The 10,853-nt window shown below is 43.2% G+C and overlaps 1 protein-coding gene across 1 annotated transcript in view; it reads right to left on the reverse strand.

Moving 5' to 3' along the window:
* LOC102385662 (protocadherin Fat 3) overlaps positions 1-10,853 on the reverse strand; it is a 641,364-nt gene that overhangs the window by 159,856 nt on the left and 470,655 nt on the right.

The following is a 10,853-nucleotide window of genomic DNA, read 5'->3' on the forward strand; positions in this document are numbered from 1 at the left end:
GGGGGTTCAAACTTAGGGCTTTCACACTAAGTAGGTACAGAAGATATGGGCCTATTGCCCAAACCACAATCCCATGATTTTCTCTAAAGTAGCCCTTGGTCATTTATGCCAACTGGAAAGGAAGCTGAGTTGGAATTGACCCTATGCTCACAAGGGGATTATGAAGGGCTCCAGCATGATTGCAAACATTTTTCAGAAGTTTTCTAAGCAGTACACAGAAGATGAGAGGTGAGTTTTTTATACCATTTATGACAAATTTAATATGTTTCTTCTTGAATTCTGAAAGGAATGCTGTCATTTTTTCATTCATTACCTACACTTTGACAGCTCATTAATCCTAAACCTGCTTTATATGGCTGTAATGGGCACAGAGATGCATATATCACTATAACAAAACCAGAAACATACTTAGTAAAAAATTCTGCTGCACTGGATGCACAGTATAGCAAGCTGACAGGAATAAGAAGTATAGTCTGAGGGGAAAATGTTAATTAGTAATTTAGCAAAGACTTAAAAACAGAATTACTAATAATTTTAGTATGAAATATTTTGAAAATGAAATGATCCAAGATCAACAAGAATTCAAGAGATTCAAGAATACTCCTTTAAAAAGTATTCAATCTATATGTTTTCCAAGATCCTGCTCTCCCTGCTCCCATTCCCAGCCCCGTCTTCAACTGGGATTTTAAAAAGGAGAGAAATGAGGCAGAAAGCTACTCCTGTTTGCATGAAAGAAGTTTGGATTTCACTTTCAACTAAATCTGCTAATATGCCAATTCCCACAGTAGCAATTTTTGATGATGGTAAGCCAAGATATTACACACATTTATCTGGCTGTGCTGACCATTGCATGTGGATTGCTTTGCTGGTTAACTGCTCTCTGTTTTTTTTATTTTTTTCTCCTTAAATCCCTCTCCTCCTACAACTAAACATATCATCCCACCTCCCAAATCCAGAGACAAGGCAAAATTCTTCTACAAATCCTATCCCCTGCCTTTGTTCATGCCTTGCAATTAGAAACCTAGACTTAGAGCCACCCTAATGTGGCCACCTTAACAGAGCCACCCTAATAGAGTGGCCACCCTAACAGAGCCACTGAAACCAGAGGAAGGACCACAGCATTATCTAGGAGAAAGGCAAGTGATTTCTTCCTTCCTTGTTTGTAACCACTTTTAAAAACGGAAACTGTGAAAAATGCTGGACTGACTGTCTTGGAGGCTCAAACCCTCCATTTACAGACAAAAACTGGCATGGCAGCACATAGCAGCAACATAAGATTCCCTAGATCGTCCCATCACTCATTTGGAGAGAAAGAGTGACAGCGTATCATCAACTTTGGGCCTCTCTTTTCGGAGACTGTCAACATGGCTGCCAATTATTACCCACTGGGATCAGAGTCTCATGATGTGGGCACATGTCTGCTGGGAACTGGACTGAGACCATCAGTGTATTTCTCACAAGACTCTGAACTTCCATCTGTCAGTCACAAACAACCGGAGATGCTGGCAAGCAACAGGTGGAAAACCCACAGCTCATTACCAATGTCCTCAGCCATCCAGTTCCCCATCGCTGCTCTTTTCAAAACAGAACTTACATTTTTAAAAGGCCTTGAGAGCGGTTGCTGATTTGCCTTTCTCACCTTGTGAAATTAGCACCTCTGGAAATAGCAGTGTCTTAATACATTTGGGAGCGCTTGATAAATTGTAAGTAACAACAACAATAAAAATGCTCTTGGCCTTTCTCTAATATAAAATAAAATAAATAAGATTTTTCCAAAGTTAAGGATGATCCCATCTATTTCTGTTCTGTTGCAACAGAGCTGGGCGGGTAGTTCATGAGCACACAAGGTAACAAAGAAATCCGATTCCAGTATTTCTGCTGATATGACAGATAAATTAATCAATATTGTTGGCAGCACATTGAGGAGAAGCACAGCAAAAAGAAGAGGATGTGTTCATTTCAATGTAAATCAAAATGCAATGAAATGCTGTTTATATTTTCTACTGTGCTGTTATTATGGAGAAGATAACAGAGCAAGAAGTAAAATACTAATGTTTGCTGAATAGAATATGACATACTTACTATGGAAAAAACATTGTCTTTCAAGTTACTAGCAGAATATTGCAAAGGAAGGAGCACACACATGCAGAGACACTGCTAAGAACTACTCCAGGGCAGGTCAGGAAATTTTTCTGGCGGTGGTATAGAGCACAGGGATAGCTCTTCCCCCACTAAAGCCCAAGCACCCAGCTGTGGACAGAGCCCTGCTGCTGCCAAAGCCATGGTTCTCTGGGCCAGATTCAGTATAAAAACATAGGAAGGGCTGATAGCATAGGTGATTAAGGATGCCCAATACTTCCTATTAAGAAATCCTAACCTTGCCAAACTTCAGCTGCTTAAGATGAATTTTCCACAATGAGTTCCTTTCCAAAGTCCAAATTACATGGGACATTTTTGTCCAAATTTTTCAACAATTTGCACAAAAAAAAGAAAAAGAAAAAAAAGATCAAATTAGAAGCAGTGCACCAGAGTAATAAAAATGATTAATGGTCTGGAAAAGAAGACCCATGAGGAAATGCTGAAAGAACCAGGATTAGTTTGGAGGAGAGAAGGCTAAGGAAGGGATTTGATTCCAGTCTTCAAATACCTGAAGAGTGGTTATATGGAGGATAAATACATTTAAAAAGGACTTTTTATTATTATTTCATAACCAACTCTGTTCTGCCAATGGAAGACAACAGAACAATATTGGTTCAAAAGGATGTTCAAAAATCTAACCTTTAATATATAGTACACCCCACCTCCCACATATACACAGATAAGAAGATCATGGACTGTTATCCTGATCTATTACTTATTCATAGTAGATAAACATATTCATTTTTAAAATAATTAAAATAAAAAAAAAATTATTTTGTAAAACCAGTTTGCTTAAACATCCATTTGATGACAGATATATTAAAAAATAAAAATATTTGTTAACAGAAGTTTAAACTTATAATTTTTTTATAACTCAAGCTAATTAGGTAAAAAACAACATTAAAAGTAGCCAATAACCAACACTTTTTTCAAATCCTGAAGTTAGGAAATTCTGCTCTGCTAAAACTTGACACCCCCAGGAGGAGAAAACTTTACATAATATTTAATCTTTCGCTGGGTGACATTCAAAGCTTTTCAAATTGAGAGGCTCCAGCTTCACATGAAAAGCTGTGTGCGCCAGAGGAAGCTGAAGAGTTAGTTAAGGCTTTATCTCACAGGCATGGAATTAAAAAAATATATATCTGCACGCCAGAGATCTGATTATTCCACTGGTTCAGCAATTCCATTCCCTGCTTAGCTCAAAAACTACACAACATCAGCCTATCTCTAGCCATGGATTTTTAGATTCCACATTTAAACAGGTTAAAGGAGATATGGGGAAAAAAAAACAACAAAAAACACCTAAAGAAATTCCACCACAGATACAAGAAAGGAAGGAAGAAAAGAAGACCGCAAGAAAAAACAAAACAAAAAACCCCATCTGCTAATATATAATTGCTCAAGCAAAGTCAGCATGGTAAATACTGAGAAGTGAGATAAAACAATGGTCATATTCAAGAAAACACAAGTTTCTAAATGCTAGCCTATTTCCACCACTACATCAACCACTGACATGCAGCATGTCAGTGCTGTCTCTTAGCCCAGGACCACAGCTAAGAGTGAGTTCTGGGTGTGCCAAATCTGAGCAAAAGCAGGGCAGATGACTCAGAGTAGGTGAGGTTCTTTGTGGCCATTTGTACACATGGGGTATACACATACTTTTTAATTCTTAGACGTGCAGGAGATCCGCCACTGCGGAACAGATTTGATTCATCGGGTCTGCTCTGGACAGGAGCTGATGTGTACCACATTGCATCGCTTGCAGTTGTTTAAGTGGTGAAATGAGCATCAGCGTGCTTATACAACTGTAAGTGTCACTGCGCCGCATGGTTACACATGTAAAAATGACCATGCTTGCACCACAGTGCCGGGTACTTCTAAAAGTGCCCAGTGCTGTGGCACATCATTTGTATAAATGACAAAACGCGCGTCAGCACTGGGTAAATGGTGGTGGTGCGCTTTCAAACTAAAACACACCAAATGTTCAGCGTATGCTCAGCACCAACTCACATTTTGCCATGTATCAGGTGCATCAGCTCATGTGCTGGATCTCCAGCACACTGGAGCAGACAAATGTATGTGTATAAATGCCCTTTGTGCTCTACTCATTATACTACTTGAAAGAAGTTGGGTAGCTCCACTGCTATCATCTTGCTGTATGACTTTTTGAAATCTAAAAAAATCATGTTCTCAAGCGGAGTTTATGTGCTGCTAAGAAAGGACCTGCATTACAGTAGAGCTTAAATCATAAGATGTGTGAGGACTCTATGAGTTGTATGGCTTTTAAACAGAGTGGAATAGGATTACATTTAGTGATTGAGATGCTTGATGGCTGCCTAAGTGTCACTTAGCTGTCGGAGAAGTGGAAGAGTATCTGGGCTTCAGATTTTAAAGCAGGAAATGTTACAGAAACTATGTTTTGAATGTCAAAATCAAATACTTTCAGAAATAATAATGTGTTACAATTTATGAACTTCACTGAGAAAACATGATATTGGCTAAATTGTTACAGTGGTTTTTCATTTATAACAATGCCCAGAATTCTGAGCAGCTATACATTAACAAAGTCCAACTGCTCTTCTGAATAAAAGGATGAAAGACAAGATTACTGTGTATTTCCTTAGAAAGAGCATGTCTGAATAGTTCAGAGACCTTTAGCTAAAGAATTATTGCAAAATATGTCACAGAAAAAAACAGAAATTACTGATACCAAAATGCAAGTGCAATAGTTCAGAGATATAAGAAATGTATATAAAATCTTGAACCTAGCATTCAGTCAGCAACTAGATATTTTACTTTTTTATCTTTCATTTGACAACTGTAAAATGGAAATAAAATGGGCTCGCTAATGCAATTTAGTGCTGTTCTAAAAAATGCAAACTATTCTGTGCATTTTATAGAGAAGATTGCCAGCTATAGCAAGGTGACTCATGCCCCTTTGTTTTCCATTTGAAATCTGTTAGTCTCAATACTCTTATGTTTTCAGTCACAAAGATTAATACACTCACTAGGGCCAACACTGAAAATATGTAATTTACAGTTCATTTTAACTACAGATTATTACTGACACAAACACTCTAGGTATCTGATTAGAAAAGCCACTGGTTTCAGGCCACATCCAAGTTGGGGAATGGTGTACAATGAAATGTTTTACAATTTGAGCATTAAAGATGAAACTGTCAGGTAACTTAAGTGCATATATTCCTAAACAGAAATTTCCCTAAAAATATTAGGAAGAAAAGTTTTTCATTTGAAATTAAGTATCTGTAACCCATATATTACCCTTGAAGCATCTGTAATCCAGATATTACACCTTGGAAAGCCTTGAAGCCTTCAAGTCAAGACCGGATCCCTTTCTGGAGGATATGCTTTGGTCAAACACAAGTTATTGTGCTCAATACAGTGGTACCTGGGTGAAACTCTATGGCCTGTATAATATAGAAGGTCACTGCACATGATCTATAGGCTACTTCTGACCTTAAAACGCATCAGTTTATGAAACGGTAATAAACAGAAGTGATAGAGGCAAGTTTGTCTTTATTGCTCGATTTGCTAAAAAACAAGAAATTAAACGTTATAAAAAGTAAAATTCAGATTAAACTTAAATGTGAAAATCTAAGTTAGTTTTAATGTTAGTTTTAATAATTTATCAACAGTAATATAGGCAGGGAATTTTATCTCTTTATATAGTAAATTAGTATTTTATGTATAATATTGTAAACATATATTTTAATTGCGCCTCTTTAAAAGGAAAATATAGTCCCCCATGGATGCTCGTTCAGTGAGCAATGCACTTGGAGATGCTGGCTAGTTAAGTTGCATTTACAGGATTCTGGAATGAATCAATACAAAGCTTCACAGAAACAGACATTACTCCATTAAGCTTTCATGAAAGCAGAGCAGCCTGTAAGTTAACCGTTAAGAAAAGATCCTATTGACATTATCACTTTTCCTTTCTTTGGATTAGTTAGTAGTAAAAATTATGCTCACATGAGCATGACACTTATTTATTTGTAGAGAAAGGTGTGGATGAATACTGCACTTATTTGAATCCAAGATGAGATTTTATTTCCCCATTCAACATGCGGGAGAAAGCTCCTTGTCTTGGATTCCAGTACAAGGTGGCGGGTGGCTGCTGCAGGCCAAGCTCCAACCCAGGCTCAAGGTTGGTGCTGCTGCCATAGCCATGCCCCTGCACCCCTGCTGCCTCTATCCAACACACTGCCTGTACCCTGCATTGCCTCTGCCACCCCCATGCCTCCACTCCCTGCTGCCTCTGTTCTCCCAACCACTTTTACTCCTACCAAAACCATGAACTGCTGCTTCTTACCCCCAGACTTCCTGCCACTGTCCCACTCAGCAGCAGCAGTGCTGATGCCAGCAGCTCTGGCCCCTGCCCTGAGCCGGTGCCAGGGCCCCCACTATCACAATGCTCCTGTTGGGCTGGACAGGAGGTCACAGTGTCCATGTGCTCTTTGCTATGGTTGGAGCCAAAGCTGGACCAGTGACAAGAGGGTAAACAGCAGCAGAGGCAAGGCAGGCAACAGAGTGGGCCAAGCAGAGGAAGTGATGTGGGGAGCAAATGCCAGAAGGCACAGGCACTATGGGGGTGCACTGTGGAGGTGCAAAGGGAGCAAGTGGCAAGGAGGTAGGCATGGGGGTGGGGAGTGCAGGCAATGGGGTGGACAAACAATGGGGGAGGCAGGCAGGAGCGGGCAAAGTGTAGGGGGATGAGGGATAGGGGTCAAGCTGCTTGACTCCCCCATTGCCTTTCCCCACACCACATGACCCCTGCCACTGTTTTCCATGCTGCAGGAGTGGGAGGCAGGGACAATATTTAAGATGACCCTCCAATAGTTGGATTTTATCCAGGAAAATGTATTATGTATACAAAATGTATAATGGAATCAAATGGAGATACCCTCTTTTTTACTGCAGAGTTGTGGCTTGCAGAGACTACAGATCCTGTGGTACGGTATAATGTTAATCTTGACAGACTATTCTGTTTGAGAAGGAACACCAGGACCTGTAGACTGTACAGGCTGTGCCTCCGTATTACAGACAGGGAGTTTGTTGGCTACATTGTGAAATGTGATTGGTGTTGCTGTTCACTGCTAGTAAACAGTCTACAAAATATGATTGCTTTATACTTTAGGGTTTAAACATTTCTGAAGCAGTTAGTGACTGTGGCATCCATCTCAGTCATTAACTGCACAGAGGTAACTTCAGGCTGTTTTCAGTGGGGAAGGCAGGGCTTGCCACTAGGCTCTAAACAGAGGTCTCATTTGAAGTGTTCCTGATTGATCAAAATGAAATGAGTCAAAAACTGGGGCGAGAGAAGAGGAGCATAATCCTTTGTACACATAGTCCTTCAAAACTGCATGGCTGCTCAGTGGCCAGGGAGAGCACATGGACGGACAGACTTGTTGCTGAAATGACTGCCAATTAACTTGAATAAACAAGTCCTGTTACATGTTGCACTCTTAGCTGCTCAAATGTTGATCAGTATTCATGCTAGCCCAAATTTTGCAGCAGTCACACCTTAAGGCTAAAAACCTTCTCTGACTGTTCCCCACTTTCATAGCTGTCCCCCACTTTCATAGCCCTTTACCATTCAAGGGCTGAAGAGCAGAAGCCTAACCAGGAGCTATAGCTGTGAGTTGCTGCTACAGGGCTGATGAGCTGGGACAGGCTCCTATCCCTGCTCCAGGTGGGGGGTGGGGAGGGGTTGCTGGGGGTGGGAACATGAAGCTGGGAGGCAGAGAGTTAATGGGGTGGGGGTTGGTATGAAATGGGAGGAGGGAAGGAAATGGGTGTGGGGTAAGGGTAGTCAAATGAAGGAAGTCAGCTACTGAGGGAAACGTTAAAAAAAAAAGAATTTAAAAGAAATAAACAGGAAGTAAATTAAAGAAGGTCTCATGTTTTAATAAACTGGAATTTGGGATTGCAGTGTGGGGGAATCCTGCTTCCTGGGGTGGCTGGGAGCCGGGAGCAGTGAGGGAAGGCATTTTTGGGGGACCTACTGCCCCTGTCCCAGGAAGAAAGCCCCAGCTCCTGGGGACCTGATTTGGCCCCCTACTTGCCTAGACTCCACTCCTGGACCCCTCCATGCCTGGCAACTTGGTTAGCTGGCAGGTGCTGTGCAGGCTGTTTGCATGGGGTTCCCCCTTGGGGGTGGGAAGGTCATACTCCCGGGAGCATGACAGGGAATTGGCTTGGTACCCTGGGCAGTAGAGTTCAGGGGGTGGCGGGGTGGGAGGGCACGACATTTGTCAACACAGAACAGGAGGGTGGGAGGGGGAATACTGCACCCTGGGATGCTGGAGGGCTGCAACTTGTACAGCTCATCTGTGGGGAGTGACCACAACGTAATGGAACACAACTGGGTAACATGGACAAGGGAGAAATCTGCCCTGGAGCGGCATAACTTTAAGATGCGTAAAGTGTGCTTACAACTAGTTTCAGGGATTCATATGTGGACAATCCAGGGGTGAAGAGCTCGAGGAGCCACCTAAAATTAATGTGTTACAGGGCCCAGTTATTATTACCTTTCAGACATACACAGCACTGTGCTAGGGAAAAAGTGTTCGCATACGTACGCACATACTTCACAGATACTTCAATTGGGACAATGATGTAGTGCATCTGTAAGATCCCAGAACAAAGCCTTTCTCCCCAGAGAAAGCGCAATGTTTATTTACACACTCAAAAGGACACATCCACTGCTCCACGTGTGCCAGCCCTGCAGTCCCAGAAACTGGCACAAGAAGCAAGGGAGAGTTCCCACTTTTATACAGAAAATCCTAGGGGTTAGGGTCATAAGCCAACAGGTCAATGGGAAGAGACAGTAAAAGGTAAAGGAACACCAACACAGTGGTAACATACTCAGCATCTTAATTCCCCCCTCCTCTCCCACAGCGCACTGGAGGTGTCCCCAAACAAGCCTTCAGTCCCTAGAGCACGCAAACAGCAACCTGCCCCCAAGAATGGGTCCTATTGCTTCAGTCCATCGTTCTGGCTGCCAGAGCCAGTGAGATCTCCAGCTCCGCTGAACACCGCTCAGTGTAGGGCTGACTAGGTTCCATGTGCACGCTGCTCTCTCGTCTTCTTCCTTCAGCCTCAAGCTTCCTCTTCCTTTTTCCCTTGCCCCCCAGCCTCTGTAGACTGCCCCTTGAGTCCTCTTGCTGTTACACACATTGCACTCACATTACACATGTAACCACTGTATCTGTCCACTTGTATAGCAGTACATGCAGAGGGCAGAGTGAGGTGGCACCTCACTTAGGCTATAAACAGACATCTCATCTGAGGCACAGCCCTTCATACATGTAGCCCTTCCAAGTTGCATTGCTGCTTCTCTGCCAGTAGACTGCCAGGAAACATACATCCTGATAGGCTTGTCTCTAAAATGACTGGCACTTGACATGAATGAACTGAGATAAATTTGTATTCAAATGCTCATCTAACTTTATCCCAACTACATACTTGGACCAATAAAAGGTATCACCCTAAATAATTCTTGTCTCTAGTACAGGGGTTGGCAACCCCTGACAGGTATGCCGAGCATAGCACATGAGGCCATTTTGCTTGGCACGCAGTGGCCAGCCCCGGCTGCCGGTAGCTGCTGCCAACAATGGAGCCAGGGCTGCTCCCAGCAGGGCTTGCAGCATCCCAGCTGCCTGCTGGGAGCAGCCCGGGATCCCGGCTGGCAGCAGCTCCCCAGAGCCGGGGCTGGCTGCAGCTGGGAGGCTCCAAACAGCTGTACTGGGCTCCAGCACCAGCTCTGCACCAGCGCGTGCAGGCGTGGCTCGGAGCGGGCGGTGGGGGCAGGGCCTGAGGCAGCACAGCCCTGGTCTCTCCCCTGGTCCCGGCACAGAGGTGATGAGCCTGGCGCAGCTGTTTGTAGCCAGCCCGGGCTCTGGGCAGCTCCCATGTACCCCTTGCCCTCATTTTGTTTTTCTGCCATGCTGGCACTCTGGCACCTTCTGAGGTAGGCATTGTGGTGTTTTTCAGCACTCCGGGCAAAAAATGTTGCCTGCCCCTGCTCTAGTATCATTTCTGGAGCACCACAGCTAAAACATCACTCTGACATTACTGTAACATGGAACATATCAATATCCACCACTTACAATAGGAAATCCACAACCTAAAGAAAAAGGAATCCAGACTACACAGTAACACCTTCTTCTTAAGCCTATGCAAGACACATAATATCATCCCAAGGGGACTTATCATCATCTACAACCCTCTAGTTAACATATATACTTCCATATATGCAACCCAACTATCCAGGAAAAGTTTGGAAAAACTTCGGGCACTTGTATACATGATACCATGGCCATGTACAGATGACAAAAAATGTTATTGTGTGGCTAAATAGCGTCACACTGCATGAGTTTTGGGGGTTTAAAATGAGTTTGCATCGTTGCAAACTAAACTACATCCTGATGCAACAATGCATTGCAGGTATTAGTTAGCTCTGCCTCGGATGCCTGCTGAAGGCAGAAGCAGTGAAGGTGCCCGATCCTTTTCTTTTTTTTTTTTTTTGGTAGAGCTTGCCCATTTCTCCTGCAGCTGTGGGGTGAGCTGCCACTGGGCCCAGCAGCCCCTGAGCTGCAGGGGGCCCAGGTCCTTCCCTCTACACTGGCAGTGCCCCCTGGGGCCACCTGGGAGGGCTGCTAGCAGGTTGGGTGCTGCCCCACCATGGGGGAGGG

This window comes from Alligator sinensis, unplaced genomic scaffold (genome assembly GCF_000455745.1).
Source record: "Alligator sinensis unplaced genomic scaffold, ASM45574v1 scaffold602_1, whole genome shotgun sequence".
NCBI classification, from domain to species: domain Eukaryota; kingdom Metazoa; phylum Chordata; order Crocodylia; family Alligatoridae; genus Alligator; species Alligator sinensis.